At 44.1% G+C, this 22,904-nt stretch overlaps 1 long non-coding RNA gene across 1 annotated transcript in view; it reads left to right on the top strand.

Moving 5' to 3' along the window:
• Positions 1 to 3,453: 3,453 nt before the first annotated feature.
• The window catches only part of LOC145395775 (uncharacterized), a 34,154-nt gene continuing 14,703 nt past the window's right edge, over positions 3,454 to 22,904 (top strand). Inside the window, exon 1 of the long non-coding RNA XR_013896667.1 lies at positions 3,454 to 3,552. This is a non-coding gene — a long non-coding RNA (uncharacterized LOC145395775). The remainder of the gene's footprint in view (positions 3,553 to 22,904) is intronic.

Here is a 22,904-nt window from a genome sequence, read left to right as displayed (position 1 = left end):
CTTCTAGGCCAGGAGGAGGCACTAGAGTGGTGGCAAGGCCCGATAACGGACTTACTGCCCACACCCGGGAGTTCTTTAGCCCTGTCGGAGCCCTACAGGAGACACTGCCGCAGCCCAGCCCTGACCGCGCCTCTCCCCCTGAGCACCCGCAGTCCCAGGACGCCCAGGCCCTCCACCGCAGTCTACAACGACGGAGATCCAGGCTCCCTCACTCCCCGGAAGCAGAGGAAGCAGGCCCGACTCCTCCGGCTGTTCGGCCCTAGCCCTGAGGGCCCCCGATCAGGTCGAGGCCCCCAGACCACAGGGCCTCCCTGCACCCCACCAGCGAGGCCCTAGGAAGGAGCCGCCCCTCAGGTCGAGGCCCCAGACAAGGGAGCCTCCCTGACAGTAAGTACCAGTGACTTAATAACCCAGGAAAAAGGGTAAAACAGTGACAGTGACAGTGACCCAGAATACAGTGACAGTGATCCAAGGCACAGTGGCAGCGTCTTATAAAAGATATATTAAACAGTGGTATCACAGAAAGTCGTGTGTAAAGTGTTAAATAACTCAGTCCCCCCCTACATCAAGGAACCGGGGAGTTTTCTGTGGAACTAGAGGTAGGTGCGCGAGTGAGCCGAAAGGCAAGTGAGGTGCCCCCCCACCCCCGCGACTTGGTGACAGTGTCGAGTGTCGCCATCCGCACCCTACCTCTATTATAGTAATATCTCCGCCACAGACTCCTGATCGCAGTGATCCAAAGTGAAACTCCCCCATTTATTATTATCCACAAGTAACATGATAATTAATTCAAACTAACAACCACAGTGAAGTGATATTCCATTCAAGCAACAGTAAAGCATATCCACGACTGCCCTGTGCCACGTGTTAATATATATTGGATCAGTCTATGTAAGCGAGTGTAATATTGTAACTCTGTTCTCCTATGTGCCAAATATCGTTAATGAGTAGAACTTAAGCAATAGATGTGATACGGTATACTGTCTCTTTTTATGCCCTGTTCCTTTGTTAGTGCATTACATCCGGTCTAGTAAAAGGACCCCATTCCAGTGCTCGTGTTTTTACGACGAGAAGTCGCCTTAAAAACACAGCATTATAGGGGCGTAGGGAGATCACGCCCGGGCGTCCTGGGGAGGGTCTGGAGAGGCTGAGGACTGCGGTCCCCAGAGTCTAGGGGCGCCGACAGGGAAGGACTGCGGCACTGGCTTACACTGGGGTCCGTCAGGTGAGTCTGCTCCAGAGCCAGGCGTAGGGAGCGGAGGCCAGGGGAGGCTGTGAAGCCTGGCTGGGATGCTCTGGTACGGGAGGTCCGGGCTCTCCTGCCGGGGTGATGTCTCACTCAAGACCTCCTTTTGTCCGTGGGGCCCGGCAATTGGCCGTGGCTGCCCAGGGGCACGACTATCAGGTGCCAGGGCCCGGCAATTGGCCGTGGCTGCCCAGGGGCACGACTATCAGGTGCCAGGGCCCGGCAATTGGCCGTGGCTGCCCAGGGGCATGACTATCGGTGCCAGGGCCCGGCAATTGGCCTTGGCCTGAGTGGGGGAGTCAGCCCATCTCTGTACACCTTCGGAGCGGCAGTAGGCCGTCTGACGAAGGCGGGAGTGGTAGTAGGCCGTCTCCTGCTTCAGGAGGGAGGAGCGGCAATTGGCTGTCTCAGGGGCAGCACCTTTGGAGCGGCAGTGGGCCGTCTGGCGAAGGCGGGAGCGGCAGTAGGCTGTCTCCTTCTGCAGGAGGGAGGAGCACCAGTAGGCGGTCTCAGGGGCAACGTCCTCGGAACGGCAGTTGGCTGTCTGACGAAGGCGGGAGCGGCAGTACGCCGTCTCGAGGGCACCACCTTCGGAGCGGCAATTGGCCGTCTGATGAAGGTGGGAGCGGCAGTAGGCTGTCTCCTTCGGCCGGAGAGGGGAGCGGCAGTAGGCCGTCTCCAGGGCAGCACCTTCGGAGCGGCAGTAGGCCATCTGGCAAAGGCGGGAGCGGCAGTAGGCCGTCTCCTTCTGCAGGAGGGAGGAGCGCCAGTAGGCCGTCTCTGTAGGGGCACCTTCGGAGCGGCAATTGGCTGTCTGGCGAGGGCGGGAGCGACAGTAGGCCATCTCTTGAGGGGCGCTGTCTGGAATTATGAGAGCAACTCCACCCCTAGCTGATTCAGCAATCCCACTCCCTGAAGGTAGTGTCTTTCTCCTACAACGGTGACGGCGCGACAGCTGGGTGACATAGGGGCCCACAGCCCGGGCTGACATATGTCATTGTTGCTGTGTATCCCTTCGACTGGTGGTGGCTACTCCGTGGGGTCCGGGTGGGGGTGTCGGTACGTTCCTGGGCACACTGGGCTGTATACCACTTGCCTCGTTGTCGGGGGCGCTATGGTATTCCTCCCCTACTTCCATCTCGAGGGCACTACGTTGTAAGCCACGCATTTTACCTGTGACACTGTGTGGAAATTACTTCAGGAAAGGTAGAGTACTGTGTAAAGGTCAAGGTCAAGCTTGCTGAACTATGGAAAGGAATTATTATAAGAGCTGTTTTGGGTTATTGTGTATTCCACAAGTTTTGCTCATAGATTGTGTGTGTGTAATTGTCTATTGTTAATATATAAGTGTGCCTTTTGACCAGTGGTGTTTGGACTTTCCTTCCTTGCCTGTGACTGACCCGGTCGAGAACAAAGAACCCAAGGTTACACCATACCTGTGCCCGAGAAATCGGGACTCAGAATACGCTATCTATCTATCAATTGCCAGACGTCATAATCCTGTACGGGGTGGCCATTTGACTCTGAGTTATTTGTTTTACAGGGAGGGGCACTAACCCTCCACCAACCCACTTGACACGTAGGGAACACGTATGGTTTGGTTATATGGTTACCACCCAGCGTTGTAAATGGTTTCTTGGCTTACAGGAAAGCATTTGGCTTGTCACTCAATGTAAAGCCACCTGTAACGGAAAGAAAAGCAGTAAGTAGTGACAGGAAAGATGGGAGAAATAGGAAGAGAGGGGTGCAGGCACAGAAAAAAAAATGATAAAGGCTAAGGAAGAAGTAGGCAGCACTACATCAAGTGAGTGGATGATGGTCGCCACCACCTACACTGCATAACAAAAATGAACATTTAGGGGAATGGAACTGGAACTGAATACAGTACTGTCATGCGGATAACACATCATTGATTTGTCCTAACTAAAAGGCAACATTCATATCTTGAAGCAACATGGTAGCCGTCTTTCTGATCGATTAATCCCGTATTTTTATTATGCAGAACATTTGTAAAACAATGTCTGAACTCTTTAATGTACAAGTTTATAAATATTATTAGGGCACTTAGAAATATACGGAACTTTGCCAGGTTCCGAAAATATAATACAGTAATATTTGGTGGAGTGGAAAGATGGCGGAAACAGCGTTGGTGATGTGTGATTGTTGTCATTGTTGTGGCGTCTGCTGGCTGCCAGCAAGCGTCCAATCATTGGTGAGGTGTACTTACCTACTTGGTTGGTATTTTCCCCGTCAGGACGATCGTGTGGCAGGGGTTCCACTCTGGCATTCAGGGATAGTCACCACCGGTATGCTACTGTGTTATCGAAGTCTGATTTGCTAATTTAGAAATTATTACAGTAATCTTTTCAGCTTCGTTTGAATGATCATTCCAAGTTATTTGCACGTTTTGTTTGTGTTTTAGGGTAAACATAAGCTTTATTTGAGGCAGTAGCAGGACCTTACCAACTCCATTCATATAACTTTTTTTTTTTTTTTTTCAGTGTGGTAACTTACCTTTTCCTGATGAAAAATTTCCTACTGTTTTTATCATCACGTTCCTTAAGCTGGCCTATGATTGTTTGTTTACGTCATGGTGAAAGAAATCTACCTCATCATACTGAAAGATGGACTTTGTTTGGTCAGTATTGTCTACCATTACTCCATTTCACTAGTTTTTTATTTAATTTTTTTTTTTAGTTTAGTTTATTGGTTGTTTCTGTTGTTGAAACCTGTTGCAAATTGGTTTTTACCCCTTATCCAGCGATTTTTGGGTAATGATTAAAAACCAACTTGCAGCTTGTTTCAGCATACCAAAACAATGAAAACCACCAAAAAATCTCGAAAAAATGATATAAAAGACTAGTGGAAATTAGGCTAGGCTAACCTAACCTAACCTAACCTAACCCAACCCACAATACCTTATTGTGTAGGAGGGTCGTCCAGATCAAGCTCATCATTGTTGTTGTCTTCTCGTTTGTTTGTTACGTGTGGTATAGCACAGCCACGGCACCAGGGAGGCAGTGGACTGGAGTTGGGAGGATACAATATTGCTGTGTCGATGAGGAAGGCATGGAATTCCAACCCCTCTTGCTCCTTATGAAATAAATACCTCCCGAGGTGCTGAGTTAGATATTTTGCTCTGATGCCAGGCCTCATGATGTATTGTTTCACATCCAGCCACAGCCTCTCAATATATTGTGTGTGAATGTCGTGATTATCAGGATTTACGAAGTTGAGGCCGTGATTTATGGACAGATGGATGAAACCTTCGTCCTCTGGAGTATTGTAGGCCTTCCAACAGTCGCTGTAGATGACCGACCCAGGCTTGATGAATTTTTGGGTGATAGGAATTAAGGTGTCCTTATTCCTGGGAAGCACGGTGCTGTCATCCGTAAAAAGAGGCACTATGAATCTTCTTTTCATGTCCCATTCAGTGCCACCAAACAGCCATATTTGTTGGATATTTCGTCCATGGTTGTATTTTCTCCTGGCTACCGGTGTTTTGTTCACTTCAATTTTGACATCAGGTTCTTGATTAGAAAACCAATGCTGGGTGACTTCAGAGCAAAATGATATCCAGTCAATACTTGTTAGGAGGCTAATTTGAAGATTTTGTATTGTCCTATGGTGACACCAGGACTTGTCCAGCCATTCGTTTATGAAGCAGATGACTTGCCAAGGCTGCAGTTGAGTCCTGGAGAGGAAGGTGCCCTTGTACAGTACTGTGTTATATTGTAATTGCAGCGATGACACTTCTTTGTCTTGGGGATAACTTACGTACCCGAGCAATAAAATAGATGATTTGTCTCGTTAATCAAGCACTTTTTTCTGCAAAGAGGACAGTTTGGTATGGCTGGAAGGACACCGTCATTCACTAACAACTCGATGCTGGCTTGATTATCCTTGTAACACGCCTTAATGATATCGTAGGGAAGATATTCACAGCCCACACATAACGCGGCTGACGAGGGAAACGTCATATCAATGACTGAGCTGTGTGGGCGTCTCCCTTGAATGTGATTGAATCCCACATGTCTTCCTTTGAATCTGATTGGCTCGTGCATGTCTGAGGCATGACGTCACTGTCTGCTTTGAAATTGATTGGTTCATTCAAAACAGAGGCGGTCTCATTCCTGAAGGGTAAAGAATGGGAAACATGGCCAAAATGAGCAAGGTAAGCCAGAAGTGAGATATTAAAATTAATTCTTCAATTTCCCAACTAATGCATTTGCGACAGCTTTCACTTGAATGTTCCTGCTCTATTTATTGTGTAGGTTGTTTCTCTTCAGCCCAGACAACTGGGTCTGATTTTTTTCTTTTTTATGCAAGGAAGAAGGAACCAAAGGCCATGAGCCCACAATAACAGTTCCCTCCAGGAGAAAAACAAAATACAAGAGAGAGCCAAATTCAAGATCCATTCATTTCGAGATGCCTGGACACACTGCATTTGAAAGACTGGAGATCATAGGCAGCAGGAAATACAGACAGAGGGAGGCAGTTCCAGAGTTGACTTGTTGCATAAATGAAGGACTGGGAGTAACGGTTAACTCTTGCATTAGAGAGTTGAACAGAAAAGGGATGAGAGTTTGCTGCTAGACGGGTGCTATGCACCCATCACAGATGTGGAGGAATGCATGCAGACAGTTCAGAGGAGCAGTGACCATTGAAGTAGCAACAGAAAAGAGATAAAGATGCAACAGTGCGGCGAAGAGACAGAGGTTGAAGGGAGTCAGTAAGAGGAGGAGAGTTAATGAGACGAAAAGCCTTTGACTCCACTCTATTGAGAAGAGCTGTATGTGGGAAGCCTCCCTACACATGAGAGTTGTACTCCACACAGGGGTGGATAAAACCCCTGTATAGAGTCAACAATTATGCAGGGGTAAAGAAAGAACGTAGTCGGCTTAGCACACCCAATCTCTTGGAAGCAGATTTTACAAGAGATGTAATATGATCTTTCGAAGATAAGTCCCGAGTAAATGAAACGCCAAGCATGTTCAAGGATGATGCAGGATTAAGCTGAATATTATGAAACATAAGTGGGTATACCTGTGGAAGATTTTGACGGGTTGACAGGTGTAAGAACTGAGTCATAGATGCATTAACCCGCCCCGTCCTGACCACTTTTCCACCACTGACACCCCCCCAATCCCGACCATTTTTGAACCAAAATTTTTTTGGCTCAAACTTCCGCTTTTGGTGAGAAACAATGGTCAGTCACAAAGAAATTGTTCACTGGGGTCCATAAGTGGCCTAAACAGTTATACCTTCGTTACACTTGGTACCGTGTTCTGTGGAGGTGGTCTGTGGCTCTCACATTTTCTATGGTATTGTAAGTCTGGGAAACCAATAAAAGTAGGTAGATATGTATTTATTAGAAACAAAAAAACATGTGGTACAAGAGTAAATTGGATTTTATACAAAAATAGAGGCGAAATAAGCATTGTTCCATCGGGCGAACCTAGCGAAATCGCCCAAACTGTTCACCGATGAATTGCTAACATTGCTGATTCATCATACATATCATTTTTTCAACTTATATAATACATCTCCAATAACATTATACCATTTTCCTCTTTAGAGAACTGTTTTTACTTATTCACTGGCCTTTTGATAACATTTAGTTTAATGTTAGCGCATATTTACGTAGTGAGTGAACTCGCTGTTACTGTTGTTTCAACTCGCATTGTGTTTTTTCAACCTACATAATACTTTTCCAATAACATTATACCCTTTTTCACCTTAGAGAACTGTTTTCAGATAGTTTCAGGCCATATGATAATATTTAGTGTAATAATAGTGCATAATAACACAGCGGGTGAAGTCGCTATGACTATTATTTCAACTTACAACCTATTTTTCTACTTATATAATACTTCTTCACTAACATTACACATGTTTCCACTTTATATCATTGCTATCACATAATTGGAGACCTTACTATTCTACTGAGCGTCATATTATCACATATTTTCACAGTGAGTGTTATCGCGATATCATTTGTTTCAGCTTACACTAGTATTCAACTTATAAATTACGTTCCCATTAACATTACACCATTTTCCACTTTATATCATTGCTATCACATATTTACAGACCCGACTGTTCTACTGAGCGTAATATTTTCGCAGATTTACACAATGGGTGTACTCGTGATATCAGTTGTTACAACTTACACAATTTTTAAATTTATACATTACTTTCTTACTAACATTACACCTGTTTCCACTTTATATCATTGTTATCACATATTTACAGACCAGACTGTTATACTGAGCGTCATTTTCGCAGATTTACACAGTGGGTGTAGTTGTGATATCACTTCTTTCAGCTTACACTATTTCTCAACTTATATAATATTTTACCACAAACATTACCCACATTTCAACTTTATATAAATCTTATCACATACTTACTGGCCTTACCATTATACTGAGCGTCATATCGCCATCCCACACAGTATCAGGAACGTAGGTACAGTAGTTATGATACTCTTTGAAACAGGGCTGAAGGCACAACGCAACATTGCACTCTGCACATTCGTACCTTGTGTCTTCTCTCTGAGTGGCTGGTCTTACTGTCAAGTGCTTGCATACATGGCAGCGACGCTGGGGTTTACGACGGTTTGGTTGGGAAGGGATAGTGCTTGGGTAGTGGCGTCCTGCGAGGCGTAGGGGAGTCTGGGCAGCCATGGGGGTGCGTGTGCCGTGTGTGGGCCTGTCCTGTGCGTACCTGGCGATAATTTTATGAGACAGCTCCCTCACAAACCCCTCAAAGGTCTCAGAGATTCCCATTGTCATGGCATGGAGGTAGTGTGCGTTGAGGACTGTGGTGTCGAGCAAGTGGAAGAAGAGCTTTTTGTACCACTTCATCGTGGTCCTGGCACAGTCCACACTGGAAATCATGGAGTCTGACTGATCCACTTGCCTCATGTTGAGATTATAGTCAAGTACCGACTCAGGTTTCCAGATGTGGCGCCTCCTCTCGCTATGGTGATCAACGGAGTCTGTGCGGTGCATCAGGGGGCTGTGTACCGTCGACAGGAGGCAAACTTCCCTGTTGTGTTCCACAGGGTGGCAAGGATGTTATTTGCCTGGAAGAAAACCACCTCGTTCTTGTCAAGTTTCCTCCCTACCTTGACCATATGGCGACGGTTTCTCTTTCCTGTACCACAGACTCCGGTGTCGTGTTGGTGGAGGAACCGAGCGAGAAGAGGTCTAGTGTACCAGTTGTCCAGGTACAACACATGACCACAGTGAAGGTACTCCTCTATCATTGTCTTCACCACGGCCCCTGAGAGTCCAATACTACGATCTTCTGTTATGTCTGTCTGTGCGCCCGTATACAAGACTATGTCTTGCACGTAACCAGTCTTACAGTCACACATAACAAAGATCTTGAACCCGAATTGGTGTCTCTTGCTGGGTATGTACTGGCGAAAGGAAATATTGCCTCTCCACAACACAAGACTCTCGTCTATGACGAGGTCTCTGTAAGGATAAAATGAGGAGCGGAACATTTCCCGTAGGTGATCAAAAACAAGCCTAATTCTCCTCATTTTATCAGTGTTATTTGCATTAGCTGGATCGTCTGCATCAAAAAAGTGGAGGCGGCCGAGAATCTGCTGAAATCTATTACGACCCATTACCTTTCCAAAGAAAGGTGTGCTGGTCATTGGGTCAGTGGTCCAGTATGCCGGTATTTGATTTTTCCTGACAACACCCATCAAGAGAACCAGGGCAAAAAATAAGAACATCTCAGCAAGGGTTACAGGATAGTCATATTGCTGGGAGTGCCTGCTGGTTGTACCCAGACGTTCACATTCACAGCGCTGGCTTCTTGCAAAGAGGTTCGTCTGCTCCACTATGCGGCCCACGAACACCTCCCCAAAGAACAGGTGGAAGAAATCCACCCTAGTGGAGCCCGCATGCACACCTCGAGCTGTGCAACCAGACCGCCACTCCTCAGTGAAAGGGTGAATGATAGGAGTAAATACTCCCATCTTCCCAGTTCCACGGCACACTACCGTCTCCAGCCTTGTCCCCATCGTCGCCTTCATCAGGGTGGGGAGGGGAGGGTGGTGGGAGAGGTGGAGAGCGGCGCCCTTCATCACTCGCACTTCTCTTCCCTCTCCGTTTTCCTTTCCCCTTTCCCTTCCCTTTCCTTCCTTTCCCCACATCCTGGGGCTGTGGGGAGGAAGAGAGGGAATATTGTGGGGCGAAAGACGTGCTGGGGAGCGGCTCCACCTCGCCTCCCCTATGCCCACGTACACCACGTGCTCGTGCTGCCTCCCTCACACCACTTTCCCTTTCACCGCTCACTCCCGCCGCACCACTTTCCCTTTCACCCCGCACTTCCGCCACACCACTTTCCCTTTCACCCCTCACTTCCGCCACACCACTTTCGCCTTCCCCAGACAATAAAGAAGGACCATACCTGATTTGCCTTCTCGCCGCACCTTCTGATCCTCGAGGTGAAATTTTCTCCCTCCCCAACCACGAGGCAACATCATGTCCTACACCACCGTCCTCGTCCTCGTCCTCATCAGAATCTCTCTCTAGGGGCTGGAGAGAGGTCTGTGCGCATGTGTGGGGTCCAGGCTGGCCTTCCCTCGCCTTACGATATGTAACATACCGCTTTTTCCGCGGCGAAGGGACCTCCTCATCACTGCTGGTTATTTCCTCCTCAGGCTGCACATAATCACGATCCTCCACATCGTCATCAAGTGGAGAATCACTATCTCCAGTGAAGGCATCCAGGGCGGATTGTATCTCATCCTCAGAGAGACGTTTACGCGCCATGTCTGACCTGGGTCACTGCTCACAGGTGAGTGACTGAGACAAGGGCGCGTGCGGGTCACGCGGGGTCTGGGAGGCTGCCCGCCTGGTGGCAGGTAGGGGAGGCTTGCCTAGGTGGGCGAATCAAAAATCTCGCACGAATTTTGAAAATTGTGCAAATTATGGACTTTGCAATTACGGCGCGTTAAAGTACGGCGACGGGATTGGCAGTGACAAAACGTGAGGACGTTAAAGAACGTCGACGGGACGCCGCAGGTTAAAAACAACAAGATTATTTTTACCCCAGTCAGAGATATGAGCCAAGTCAGACATTAGGTGTGCCATAGCCTCATCTCTTGTTTGTTGAAGTAACTGCTGAGATGGGCGTTGCGGGAACCGAATGGAAAGGTGAAGGGTGGAGTCATCAGCATCTGAGTGGATAAGGTTAGATGTACAACTTAGAAGGTCATTGATGAATAAAAGGGAGACAGTTGGTGATAGGACAGAGCCCTGAGGAACACCACTGTTCATAGATCTAGGAGAAGAACAATGGCCGTCTACAACAGCAGCTATAGAACGACCAGAAAGGAAGCTAGCGATAAAGGCACAGATAGAAGGATGGAAACCGTAAGAGGTCAGTTTGGAAATTAAAGATTTATGCCAGACTCGATCGAAAGCCTTTGAGATGTCAAGTGCAATGGCAAAGCTTTCGCCAAAGTCCTGAAAGAAGGATGACCAGGAGTCTGAATGGTAGGTGAGAAGATCGCCAGTGGAGCCTCCCTGATGGAACCCCTACTGACGATCAGAAAGAAGGTTGTGATAGGAAAGATGCCTTAAAATTTTTCTATTGAGAATTGACTCGAAAACTTTTGAAATACAGGATGTTAAAGCAATTGAATGATAGTTGGAAGGTTGGGAGTGGTCACCCTTCTTTGGGACTGGCTGAATGAGAGCAAACTTCCAGCAAGAAGGAAAGGTACAAGTTGACAGACAAAGGTGAAAGAGTTTGCCTAGGCAGGGTGTAAGCACAGAAGCTCAGTTCTTGAGAACAACAGGAGGGACTCCATCAGGTCCATATGCCTTGTTAGTATTGAGGCCAGTGATGGCAGAAAATACATCAGCTAAAGAAATTTTAATGTCAGGCATGAGGAAGTCAGAGGCGGGAAGTGATGGAGGAACAGCACCGGAATCGTCTAAGGTGGAATTGGAGGAGAAAGTCTGTGCGAAGAGATCTGCTTTATCAGTAGAAGAAATAGCTACAGAACCATCAGAGTTGAAAAGAGGAGGGAAGGATGATGAGGTAAAGTTGTTAGAAAGTTTTTGGCAAGGTGCCAAAAGGAGCAGGAAGAATTCGAGTTGGAGAGTTGAGAGCATTTAGTACGGATGAAATTATTTTTAGCAGAGCGAAGAACAGACTTAGCACGATTCTGGGCAGAAACGTAAAGATGATATGATTCAGGGGTGGGTTAGCTCTGGTACCTTTTGTAAGCCCTCTCCTTGTGCAGACAGCATTAGAACAAGCGTGATTAAACCAAGGCTTTCTTGCGTTAGACAAAGGATATGAGAAAGGAATGTATGCTTCCATGCCTGAGAGAATAACCTCTATAATGCACAAGGCACACTCAGATGGCTTCCGGCCATGGAAGCAATAATCTTTCCAGGGAAAATCAAAGAAGTACTGCCTGAGGGCTTCCCAATCCGCGGCTCCAAAATGCCACAGACGACGTTTCCCTGGAGGGTCCACAGGCCGTACCGGAGTGATAGGACAGGTTAATGTGATAAGGTTGTGATCGGAGGAGCCCAAGGGAGAGAAAAGATTATCAGTATAAGCAGAAGGATTAGTTGTAAGGAAGAGGTCAAGTATGTTGGAGCTCTCTCCAAGGCTGACTGGGATACGGGTAGGGTGCTGTAAAAGCTGCTCTAGGTCATTAAGGATAGAAAAGATATAGGCTTGTTCACCAGGTGGATCAGTGAAAGGAGAGGAGAGCCAAAGGTGGTGGTGAACATTGAAATCTCCTAAAATGGAGATTTTAAAGACAGGAGAAATGGATAGGATGTGTTCCATCGTAGAAGTAAGATAGTCAAAGAATTTTTGATAGTCAGTAGAATTAGGGGATAAGTAAACAGCACAGATATATTTAGTCAGAGAATGTCAGGAAAGCCAAAGCCAGAGTGTAGAGAATTCAGAAGAATCGAGTTCAGGAACACGAGAGCAAGATAAGTCGTTGCGTATATATACAGAACAGCCACCTTTGGCTTTGAAATGAGTATAGAGAAAGTAGGAGGATACAGAAAAAGGTTTGCTGTCAGTTGCCTCAGACAGCTGAGTCTCAGTTAGAAAAAGAAGGTGAGGTTTAGAGGAGGAGAGGTGGTGCTCAACAGAGCGAAAGTTAGAGGAAAGGCCGCGAATGTTGCAGAAATGAAGAAGAAGAGTGTCAGACAGTGGTTCCAGGCACCTTGAGTCATCACCGGGAGAGGGGCAGACACTTAATATTGTCCTTTTGTTTCCCAACTTCCCAGCTGGATACCAGATTAGGTTAGGTTAGGTTGGGTTAGGTTATTTGAGGTTAGATTAATTATTAGTTACCGTACAGTTAAGCAGTGTTGGGTTAGATTCAGTTAAACACTTAGGTTAGGACAGTCCGTCAGCCATAATATCTGACCAGTCAAACGAGTTGAGACAGTGGAACAGCTAAAAACATCAGGGGAAACAAATTTCACATGAAATATTATTTACCACCCCAGAAATAGTAAGAAAAATATAGCAGACTATCAGGAAGAAGAACTGATTTGGTAAAGTGCTTCTACTGCCTCAAATAAAGCATAACTGTGGTTACTATGTTTTAGTAATTACGCAACAATTCCTTTAAATTCCGTGACCAAAGTAGCACCTATTGGCTCTGAGGTAGACATACGCTTTACTTTAAGCAGTTGAGGCATTTTGTTTAAATTACTTCTACTTCCTGGTAGTCATTTATATTTTTCTGATTATTTCTGGGGTGGTAAATAAATGTTTCTTGTTAAATCTGTTTCCCCATTTTTAGCTATGCTCTGCTGCCAACTCTTGGGTAAACATACACGTTATTTGAGGCAGCAGAAGCTCCTTACCAAATCAGTTTATTAATTCTTCACCAAACAGGCATGGCCTTTCCATATTTTCTATTGAAATGAGTCTTTCATAGCTTACTTGTTATTAATCCTGGATTACCACAGCTACCAGTACTTAAGATTTTTATAAGCTTACCTTTGAAAGCTATAAATGAGGATTTAGAATGCGTAAATATACCACCGACGTCTGCCATTAGCCGGCCATATTTAACGTTCTTAATGAGCATTTTTGAATTTGAAAGCTGTTTGTCAAATGCAAGTGAAATTAGGTTGGAATAGGTTTGGTTTGGTTATGTTAGTATTTGTTAAATCAGTAACTTTCCCATTGCTTTGACACAGAATACACTGACGTGTCCAGTAGTAGTAGCAGTAATCGTTTCCTAGGCATTCTGGCCGAACAGCCCCGAGTCCCCCAGAGACCGGGCTTTCCCACAGAGCGCTCGAGGAGTGTATGTTGTGTTGTTGGCGTTGGTGATTGTGTGCAACGCAGTCTTCCATAATGTGCTTAATAGTATGGGATGCGGTGTTACATCCTGGACAGGCATCAGTGATGTAGTCATCCAGCCTTTTCTGGTAATTTAAGAGGGCTGGATGATGCCCACATCTCATCCTGGCCAGGTGGACCCTGTCCTCACGAGTGAGATAGGATTCAGAAGGGTGGATATCAGGAGGCTGTGCATGCAACTGTGTGTTGTCTTTAAGTGACTGAATGGAGCGGTGAGTGATTTGAGTATGGATATGCCTCTGGAAGCTGGTCTGAGGGGGGAAAAGATGACAGTATTTGTGTATGATATTGTGTGCTGGGTGTTGTTTTGATGTTCCTTGGTGTGTGTGGATGTGCTGCCATGTAGTGTAGTGGATGCTGTGGGTTTGTGGAGGCTGCAGCAAGAATTTGGGTGCCTTTCATGTCTAGTTGATCCCTGACTTTGAGGACTTTGGTTTCTTGATGTAGGTGGTCTGTGGGTGTAGTAGCTGTGCAGCCTGTGATTATTTTTAGGATCTTGTTCTGTATGGTCTGTAGAGTGTTGTAGTGTGTTTTAGTGAGGTTAGGAGCCCAAGCAGGGCTTGCATAATTCATCACAGAATTTGTTTGTATACTGTGGTGGTGGTTTCTTTGTTGTGTCCGAATGTTATATGGGCAAGTGACCTCAAGGCACTGAGTCTTGGTGTTATTTTATTTTTAATGTTTGTGATGTGTTGTTTAAATGACATTGATGTATATATTGTATGTTACACCAAGGATTTTGTGTGTGTGTGTGTGTGTGTGTGTGTGTGTGTGTGTGTGTGTGTGTATTTACCTAATTGTATTTACCTAATTGTGATGTACAGGAAATGAGCTACGCTCGTGGGGTCCCGACTCTGTTTCTCAGTAAGTCAAATTTAGCTTTAAACTCGTTTAAGTTTTTAGACTGGACGATCTCTTTGTCCAGGCTATTCCACAGGTCTATACATCTATAAGGAAAACTATATTTCTTAATATCCTTCAAGCAGCTTGGTTTCTTCAGTTTCATTCCGTGTCCTCTTGTTATTCTCTTGTCACATAAAAACAGTTCTTCTTTGTCAATTTCATCTACTCCCACCATGGTCCTGAACACTGCAATCATGTCTCGTCTCTTTCTCCTTTCTTCTAGGGAAGGCAAATCCAGCTTTTCCAACCTCTCTATACGACAGATCTGCCAGATTGGGGACCATTTTGGTTTCTGTTCTTTGTACTCTCTCAATCTTGTTTATATCTTTCTTTTTGTGTGGGGACCACACTACTGCTGCATATTCTAACCTGGGGCGAATCATGGCCACTATCAATTTTTTCATCATCTCCTCATCCATAAAATGAAAAGCAACTCTTATATTAGTCAAGAGTTTATACATCTCTCTAACTGCCTTGTTAATATGTTTTTCAGGTGACAAATTGTCCTGGACCAGCACTTCCAAATCTTTCTCTTCTCTCACTTTTGTAATTGGTTCATTACCCATCAAATAATTCAGTGATGGCCTCTTGGTACTTTTACCCATTTCCAATATTTTACATTTCTTTTCATTAAATGTCATTTCCCACATCCGGCTCTAATCGTGTATCCTATCCAGATCCTCCTGCAACATTTTACAATCCCCCTCAACCTCTACCTTCCTCAAGATCTTCATCATCAGCAAACAGACTTGCATAACTGTTCACTCCATCTACCATATCATTTACATAAATCAGGAACATTACTGGCGCCAACACCGAGCCCTGTGGGACTCCACTTGTTACTTCCCTCCATCCAGACATCCTATCCTTTATTACTGTCATCATTTGTCTCTCTCTCAAAAAGTCTCTCATCCATTCCAGGAGGTTCCCCTTCAGTCCTCCTATATGCTCTAGTTTCCACATTAGTCTCTTATGAGGTACCTTGTCGAAGGCCTTCTCCAAATCTAAATACTGTACACACAATCCACCCAACCATCTCTTTCCTGTAGCACGTCAATCGCTCTTGAGTAAAAACTCAACAAGTTGGAAACACGTGAGCTTCCACTTCTGAATCCAAACTGACTTTCAGCCAAAATATTCATCTCTTCCAGATATTTTATCCATCTGTCTTTCAGAATTCTCTCGCACAATTTTGCGACCATGCTGGTTAGGGACACTGGTCTGCCCTCTTCCATTCTTGAGGCACTTTCCTCTCTTTCAGAGAACACACAATTAACTGTGAATCTTATCTGCCAGTTGTTTTCTGCATTCCTACAGTACCCAATTAGAGATTCCGTCTGGTCCTGGGGCTTTCCTCACATCTTGAGTTTCCAGTAATTCATACACTTCCTGTACTTCCACTTTTATATCTTTTATCACTACATTTCTAGTCACTCCCTTCTCTTCCACAAACTCACTTTCATTAGTGAAAACTGACTGGTAATGTTTGTTCACTATTTCTGCTTGCATTGCTGCATCTTTATAGACCTCTCCTTCTACTTTCAGTTTGGTGAGTCCTTCCTTTTCTTTCAGTTTGCCATTGACAAATCTACAAAACAGTTTGGGTTCATCCTTATGTTTGTCTATTATACCTTTTTCAAAATTCCTTTCTTCCTCTCTACGTATTCTTGTGTAATCATTTCTTGTTCTCTTATATTCTTCCTTTGTTGTGTTGTTACCTCTCTTTCTCCAGTTGTACCATGCCGTGTCTCTCTCTTTTTTTTGCTATCATACACCTTCTATTAAACCACTCCTTTTTTCTGTTTTCTTTCTCCCTTACTCTTGGCACAAATTTTTCCACTCCCAAATTATAGAAGGATAGAAAAATATCCCACTTCCTCTGTATCTCTCTTGTTTCTCTGAATTTTCTCAAATCTGTATTTTCGAAAAATTTTCTCAATCCTGTAAAGTTTGCTTTCCCAAAGTTGTATCTTCCCTGCCTATAAAGCTCGTCTCTTGGCTCTAGAACTTAATGACCACACGATCACTTTTTCCTATAGGACACAGATATTTCGAAGACTCTGTTACATCAGGTTCTTTGGTAAACAGCAAATCTAATCTTGCTGGTGTGTCCTCACCTTGGAACCGTGTCTCTTCTTTGACCCTTTGCGTCATCACATTGTTCATTGTCATATTTAGTAATATAGTACCCCACGAATCTTCACTGCCTCCTGAGTCCCATTCCTCCCAGTTCACCTCTTTACAGTTGAAGTCACCCGTTAAAATTATATTGTTACTTTTCTCAATCATTTTCTGTAAATAGCTAGCCATGTCTGACAACATTTCCTGGTATTCATCATCACTCCATGCTCTTGTCTTAGGGGGAACATACACTACTGCCATATCTCTCTTGCTATTCTCTCCAGTTTCTAATTTCATATTTATCACTTCGGCCCTGCCTTCTCCCATTTCCACGGCATCTACATTTATGTTGTTCTTCATTGCTATCATCACCTCTCCTCCCATTTTTTCTTTTCTGTCTCTTCTCCACAGTTTGTATTTACCATCTCCCATATGAACGTCAATATGTTCTCTTAATTTGGTCTCTACAAAGCACATAACATCAGGTTCATGTATGCTCAAATAATCGTTGATTTCTAGCCTTGCCGATATTAAACCATCAGCATTAGTATATGCCACTTTCCAATTATTTTTGATGTTTTTTATACCCTCTTTTCTCCTTCTCTCCACCGGTACCACTTCCTTATTTTCTGATCCATGACTCTCCAGTAAAACAGTCTTCACTTCCTCCGTTCTCTGTTCGTTTTTTACCTTTGTTTTCCTTTACTAACTCCTTTATTTTAGCTCTTTCTTCCTTATTTGCATCTCTCCTTATCCAAACATTTTAGAACCCTTCCTTGTCTGATAATTTCCATGTTCTACTGATAATTTCATTTACTGTTGCCTGAGACTTACTTAACCTTCAATGGCCTTCCCCCTCCTTCCTCGTACTTTCCTAACCTAAACATCTCTTTAATCTCTTCTTGAACTTCGTTGTTTTCCTCCATGACTACTGATATTATTTCTTTAATCTTATTCAGTTCTTCTCTTTCTCTTTCTGATCTTATTGTCATAAGTTTTTCTTTAACTCCTGAAATTATTACCGGTACACATTTTTTCTTATCTGCTACATCCCTAACTAAAGATTCTCGTCTTCTCAGCATCCTAACCACTTCCCTCTCCACCTTTTCCTTGCTTTGTTGTTCTATAATCTCTTTCAAATTTACATTTCCCTCTTCCTGAATTTTCTTCCACCCCTTATGTTGCTCCTTGATTTCTTTAATGTGCTTGTCCTGTATTCGTGATTTGGATTCATACCCGTCTAGTTTGCTTTTCATCCTGTCTCTTTCTTCTTCTAACTTCTTATTCCCCCTCTTGAGCTGTTTTATTTCATTTGATGCTGATTTGTTACTTACTTTCAATTCTGTGACTTGTCTTTCTTGCTCTACACTGCGTGTGCAAACTTTTTCCAGTTTATTTCATAAAGCTATGATCTCTCTCTCCTGCTCTTGGGTTTGTTCCTGTAACTCTCTAATTACTACCGATACGTTTTTTATTTCCTGGACATTCCTCTCTGCTGTTTTCTCTACTCCAGCTACTCTTGTTTGGTTCAACATAGTACTTGCATTTCCCATATCGTCTTTACCCCCTCCCCTGGGGGTAGGTTTTTTTTTCAAGAATACTCCCCCAGTATCTCTGCTTGTCGTAAAAGGCGACTAAAAGGGTTGGCGGAGGGTTAGTGCCCCTCCCCGGAAAACAACTAACTAAAAAAAATAAACAATAAGCCTCGGACAAGGGCTGACCAAACGATGACGACCAAAGACCGGACAAAGGACATGGTAATTGGAACTTGGAATGTAAGGGGAGCGAATGATGAGGTGAAAGAGAGAGAGATTGTCCAGGTGCTTGAGGGTGCGAAAGTGGATGTATGTGGAATAACTGAAACAAAATGGAGAGGAGAAAGTGTGAGAGAATGGGAGTATGGATGGGGTATATGTGCAGGAGTAGGTGAGAATGAGAGGGCAAAGGAAGGAGTATGTATAGTTGTGAGTAAAAGATGGAAGAGGAGCATAAGACAGTATGGATCAGTTGGGTCAAGGATTGTGTGGGTAAAGTTGAAAGTTGGAATACAAATGTGGGCGATTGTGTGTGTGTATGCGCCAACGCAAGATCGTGCTAGAAGAGTGAGAGAAGAGTTCTGGACAAATGTAGAAGTGTGCATGGAAAAGTTTGGAAGGAAATGAGAGAGTGTTTTTGATTGGTGATATGAATGGTAAAGTTGGGAATGTGAAGGTGGATGGAATAGTTGGTGAGTGGGGTGTGCCTGCTGAGATAGATGAGAATGGGAGTGCGTTAGTGGACATTTGTGCTGGGAGGGGTTGGTGATAGCCAATACCCTCTTCAGGCATAAAATGATCCACAGGTATACATGGCGAGTGATGAGAAGGGTGGGTGGTGAACTGAATGAAAGGAAGGCAGTGATTGATTATGTGTGTGTGGATGAAAGGATGCGAAGATGTGTAATGGATGCAAGAGTTTATAGAGGGGGGAGTGGACTTTCTGACCACTACTTGGTGGTGGCCAGAATTAGAATTCAAGTAAGATGGAGGAATAGAAGAAGGGAAAGACGAGAGGAAGGAGTAGTTGCAAGGAGAGTGGAAAGGTTACAAGAGGATGAGAAAAAGGCAGAGTATAAGAGAGAAGTGGAGGAACGATTGGGCAAATATGAATTGGAGCAGGTGGGAGACGTGGAAGGTGTTTGTAGGATATTTACAGAAGAAATATGTGCAGCATGTGATGTGGTGTGTGGAAGGAAGAGAAGACGGAGGGGGGTGCAAGGAACAGCGTGGTGGACTGAAGAGGTGAGACAGGCTGTGGCACAAAAGAAGAAAGCATACAATGAATGGATGAGAAATAGGGGCGTGGAAGAAGTTGAGAGGCGGAAGAGAGAGTTATATGTAGAAAGAAAGAGAGAAGTGAAAAGATTAGTAAGAGAGAGTAAGAAGAGAATGGATGAGGAATTTGGAAGGAATTTGAGTGTAAAGTGGAGGGACTGTAAGAAAATGTTCTGGAAAGAGGTGAAAAGAGTAAGACAGGGTGGAAGTGAAGTTAGCAGGGGAATGAAAGATAAAAATGGTAGATTACTAGTGGAGAAGGGAGAAAAAGTGAGCAGATGGAGAGAACACTTTAAGGAATTGTTGAACATAGAGGATGGAAGTAATGCAAGTATAAGTGGCTGGGAGAAGGAGGGAGGTGAGAAGACAGGAAGAAATCAGTAGGATAGAAGTTGTGGAAGCAATGAAGAAAGTTAAATCGGGGAAAGCCCCAGGAATTGATGGAGTGTGTGGTGAAATGCTGAAGCATGGGGGAGAGATAGTAGTAGAATGGATGTGGAAGATATGCAGATTGGCCTGGGAGGAAGGTAGAGTCCCGGAGGATTGGAAGTCAGGTATAATTATTCCCTTGTACAAAGGAATAGGGGAAAAAGTAGTGTGTGGTAATCATAGGGGCATTTGTCTTCTTAGTATAATAGGAAAAGTGTATGGTAGGATACTTATTGACAGAGTTAGAGAAAGAACAGAGAAATTAGTTGGAGAAGAACAGGGAGGCTTTAGGAAGGGAAGAGGTTGTGTAGATCAGATATTCATTCTTAGATCTTTAGTGAAAAAGTTTCTAGAGAAGGGAAAGAAGTTGTATGTGGCTTTCATGGATTTGGAGAAAGCATATGACAGGGTGGATAGACAAGGATTGTGGAAAGTATTAAGAATATATGGAGAGGATGGGAAGTTGTTGAATGCTGTGAAGAGTATGTATGATGGTGCGAAGGCTGCAGCGCATGTGGATGGTGAACTAAGTGAATTTTTCTCTTTAATACCATCTCTAATGTTATTAGCAACACTCTGCCCTCCCTTTGATCTCATGTATTTGATTGCTGCTACTGTACTCCTTTCCTCTATTCTGTTTCTTATGCTGGGTAGAGTAAGCTCTAGCCTCATGACATCAACCATGGCATTTTTCTGACAGTTTAATATGATTCTCATGGCCTGGTTTTGAAGTTTTTCAAGTTTATTCAAGCGTTCTTCACCAAAACAGGAGAGGACGGGGCTAGCATAGTCAATTACACTCCTAATGATACTAGTATACATCATTCTTAGAACAGGAACCCCAGCACCACTACCACTCCAAGCTAAAGCTTTGAGCAGCTGCATGCGTGTTCTGCACTGAGTAATGATATGGTTTAACTCAGCCTCATTAATGTCTGCTGTATACCATATGTATACTCCTAGGTATTTGTAGCTTCGCACTCTCGCAATGTTTATCCCATTGATTATCAACTGTTTACTGCCTACAGCCCGGCATTGAAACTTTGTTTTATCCTCATTTATTACAAGCCCTATTTGCTTTGTGATCGATTCAAACTTATTTAGTGTTGGCTGCGTATTTTCAAAATTTCTACTTTGTATCAAAATATCATCAGCATAAATTAGTGTTTTCATCCCCTGTCCAAAACGTTCTTTTGTAATTTTGGTCATTAAGACATTGAAAAGCATCGGACTTAATACTACCCCTTGAGGTGTTCCCAGTTCAAGATCATTTATATGTGAAAATGTTCCCTGAAATGAAACCTGAGCTCTCCTGCCATGTAGGTAGTCTCCTGTCCAATGTAGCAGCCTCCCTGACACACCCCTATTGGCTAGCTCATACAAAATAATCTCTCCATTTGCTTTATCAAATGCCCCTTTTAAATCTACAAATACCCGGCAGTAGTCAGCATCATTTGATAAGCATTCAACTATTGCATCACTTGTGCCTTTGCCTTTTACAAAGCCAAGCAGATTATCGCTAATTTCATCTCCTAGAATGTAGATGAGTCTTTCTAACAAGATCCACTCTATCATCTTACAGAAGCATGATGTTAGTGATACTGGTCTGTATTCCCCATTGGCCTTTGGGATAGGAATTATTACTGATTGCTTCCATGCTTTGAGTAGCCTACCTAGCCTGAAGCTCATGTTGAATAAGTCCAAAGGGGACTTTTTTCCATGCTTGCTAGGCAGTTTAGTATTTCATAGGTAACTCCATCCTCACCAGGAGCTGTAGACTTTCCCCTTTTTATTGCTCGTAGCACCTCATTGCGTGTAATTTCTACGCAAGTTTGACTTTCCATATTTAAGGCACTCAGAATAAAGTGTCGTCTACTCCCCTCCCAACTCCTGACTGCCTCTCTTATGTCTTGGGGGAGACTCTCCGCACTGGAGGCTGAAGCCCATGTATTAATAAGGTAATTAGCCATGTTTTGGGGATTAGGATGAACCACACTGCTTGATATTTTCCCACTAACTTTTTTAACTTCTCTCCAGACTTCCTTAATGTTTTTAGTGTTCCCAATTTTGTTGGCAAAGTCACGCCAGTACTCGCCCCTTTTTTCTTTTCTCGCCCGTTCACAGAGTTTTGCCGTTTCCAGCAGTATTTCTTTAGTTGCGTTATCCCTGCCCGTGTTTACCCATTTTCTATACCCTGTTTTTAACATTTTTGACCAGCCTTGAAGTATTTTATCATTTCCATATTTCCTTCTCTTTCTTGGCTCTCCTTTCCCTTTGTATGATGGAGTCCCATTCCCTAATAGGCCCTCGATCATTTGGATCATATCCTCATAGAAGGAGTCTATGCAGTTTGGCTGATAATTTGAATACCAAGAACCTACTTTAGCTTTAAACCTCTCTATTTTTTCCTTAGGCAACACTATTCTTTTTCTGTTGGAGTTAAACTGTCTTTTTCCCAGCGGTATGCTTATTGCCAAAGGAAAGTGATCACTCATCATTTCGGTGACAACCTCTCACTCTCCAGGAACCCCTTGACCATTCACCAAACAGGCGTAATCCAGCCTCCCTCCCTTGATGTGAGTTGCTTCTCTCGTCCCCAGCAGGTCTGCCTCTGGATGATCGTCTAAGAATTGTAAGAGCCGACATCCATTTGTATTACATTTGCCTTCTTGTTCTAGCAGACTGTGCCTGGCATTGAGATCACCTGCTATTAGAGTTACTTCACGAAAAACACAGTCTGGCAAGGAATTTACATTAAAGCAGGTTTTAGAAATGTAGAGATTTGCAATGTTTAATACTCCCTCCCTTAAATATACTCTAACTGATACGCTATCAATACCTTCTTCTTTGTGTGGCTCTTCTACAAGCTCTAATGGGATGGAGTTTTTTTTTTTACACAAGTTGAGACCCCTCTTACCCCCTCACGAGATAACAGGTAGTAGTGCCTATACCCATTAAGTCTGAAAGTGTTACCATTCCTATCCCCAGTTTCCTGTAAAGGCCCT

This window comes from Coenobita brevimanus, chromosome 33 (genome assembly GCF_032717465.1).
Source record: "Coenobita brevimanus isolate Jiangsu-jjx chromosome 33, ASM3271746v2, whole genome shotgun sequence".
Classification (NCBI taxonomy): domain Eukaryota; kingdom Metazoa; phylum Arthropoda; class Malacostraca; order Decapoda; family Coenobitidae; genus Coenobita; species Coenobita brevimanus.
The sequence above is the reverse complement of the archived record's forward strand: the minus strand, read 5'-3'. Positions and strand labels throughout refer to the sequence as shown.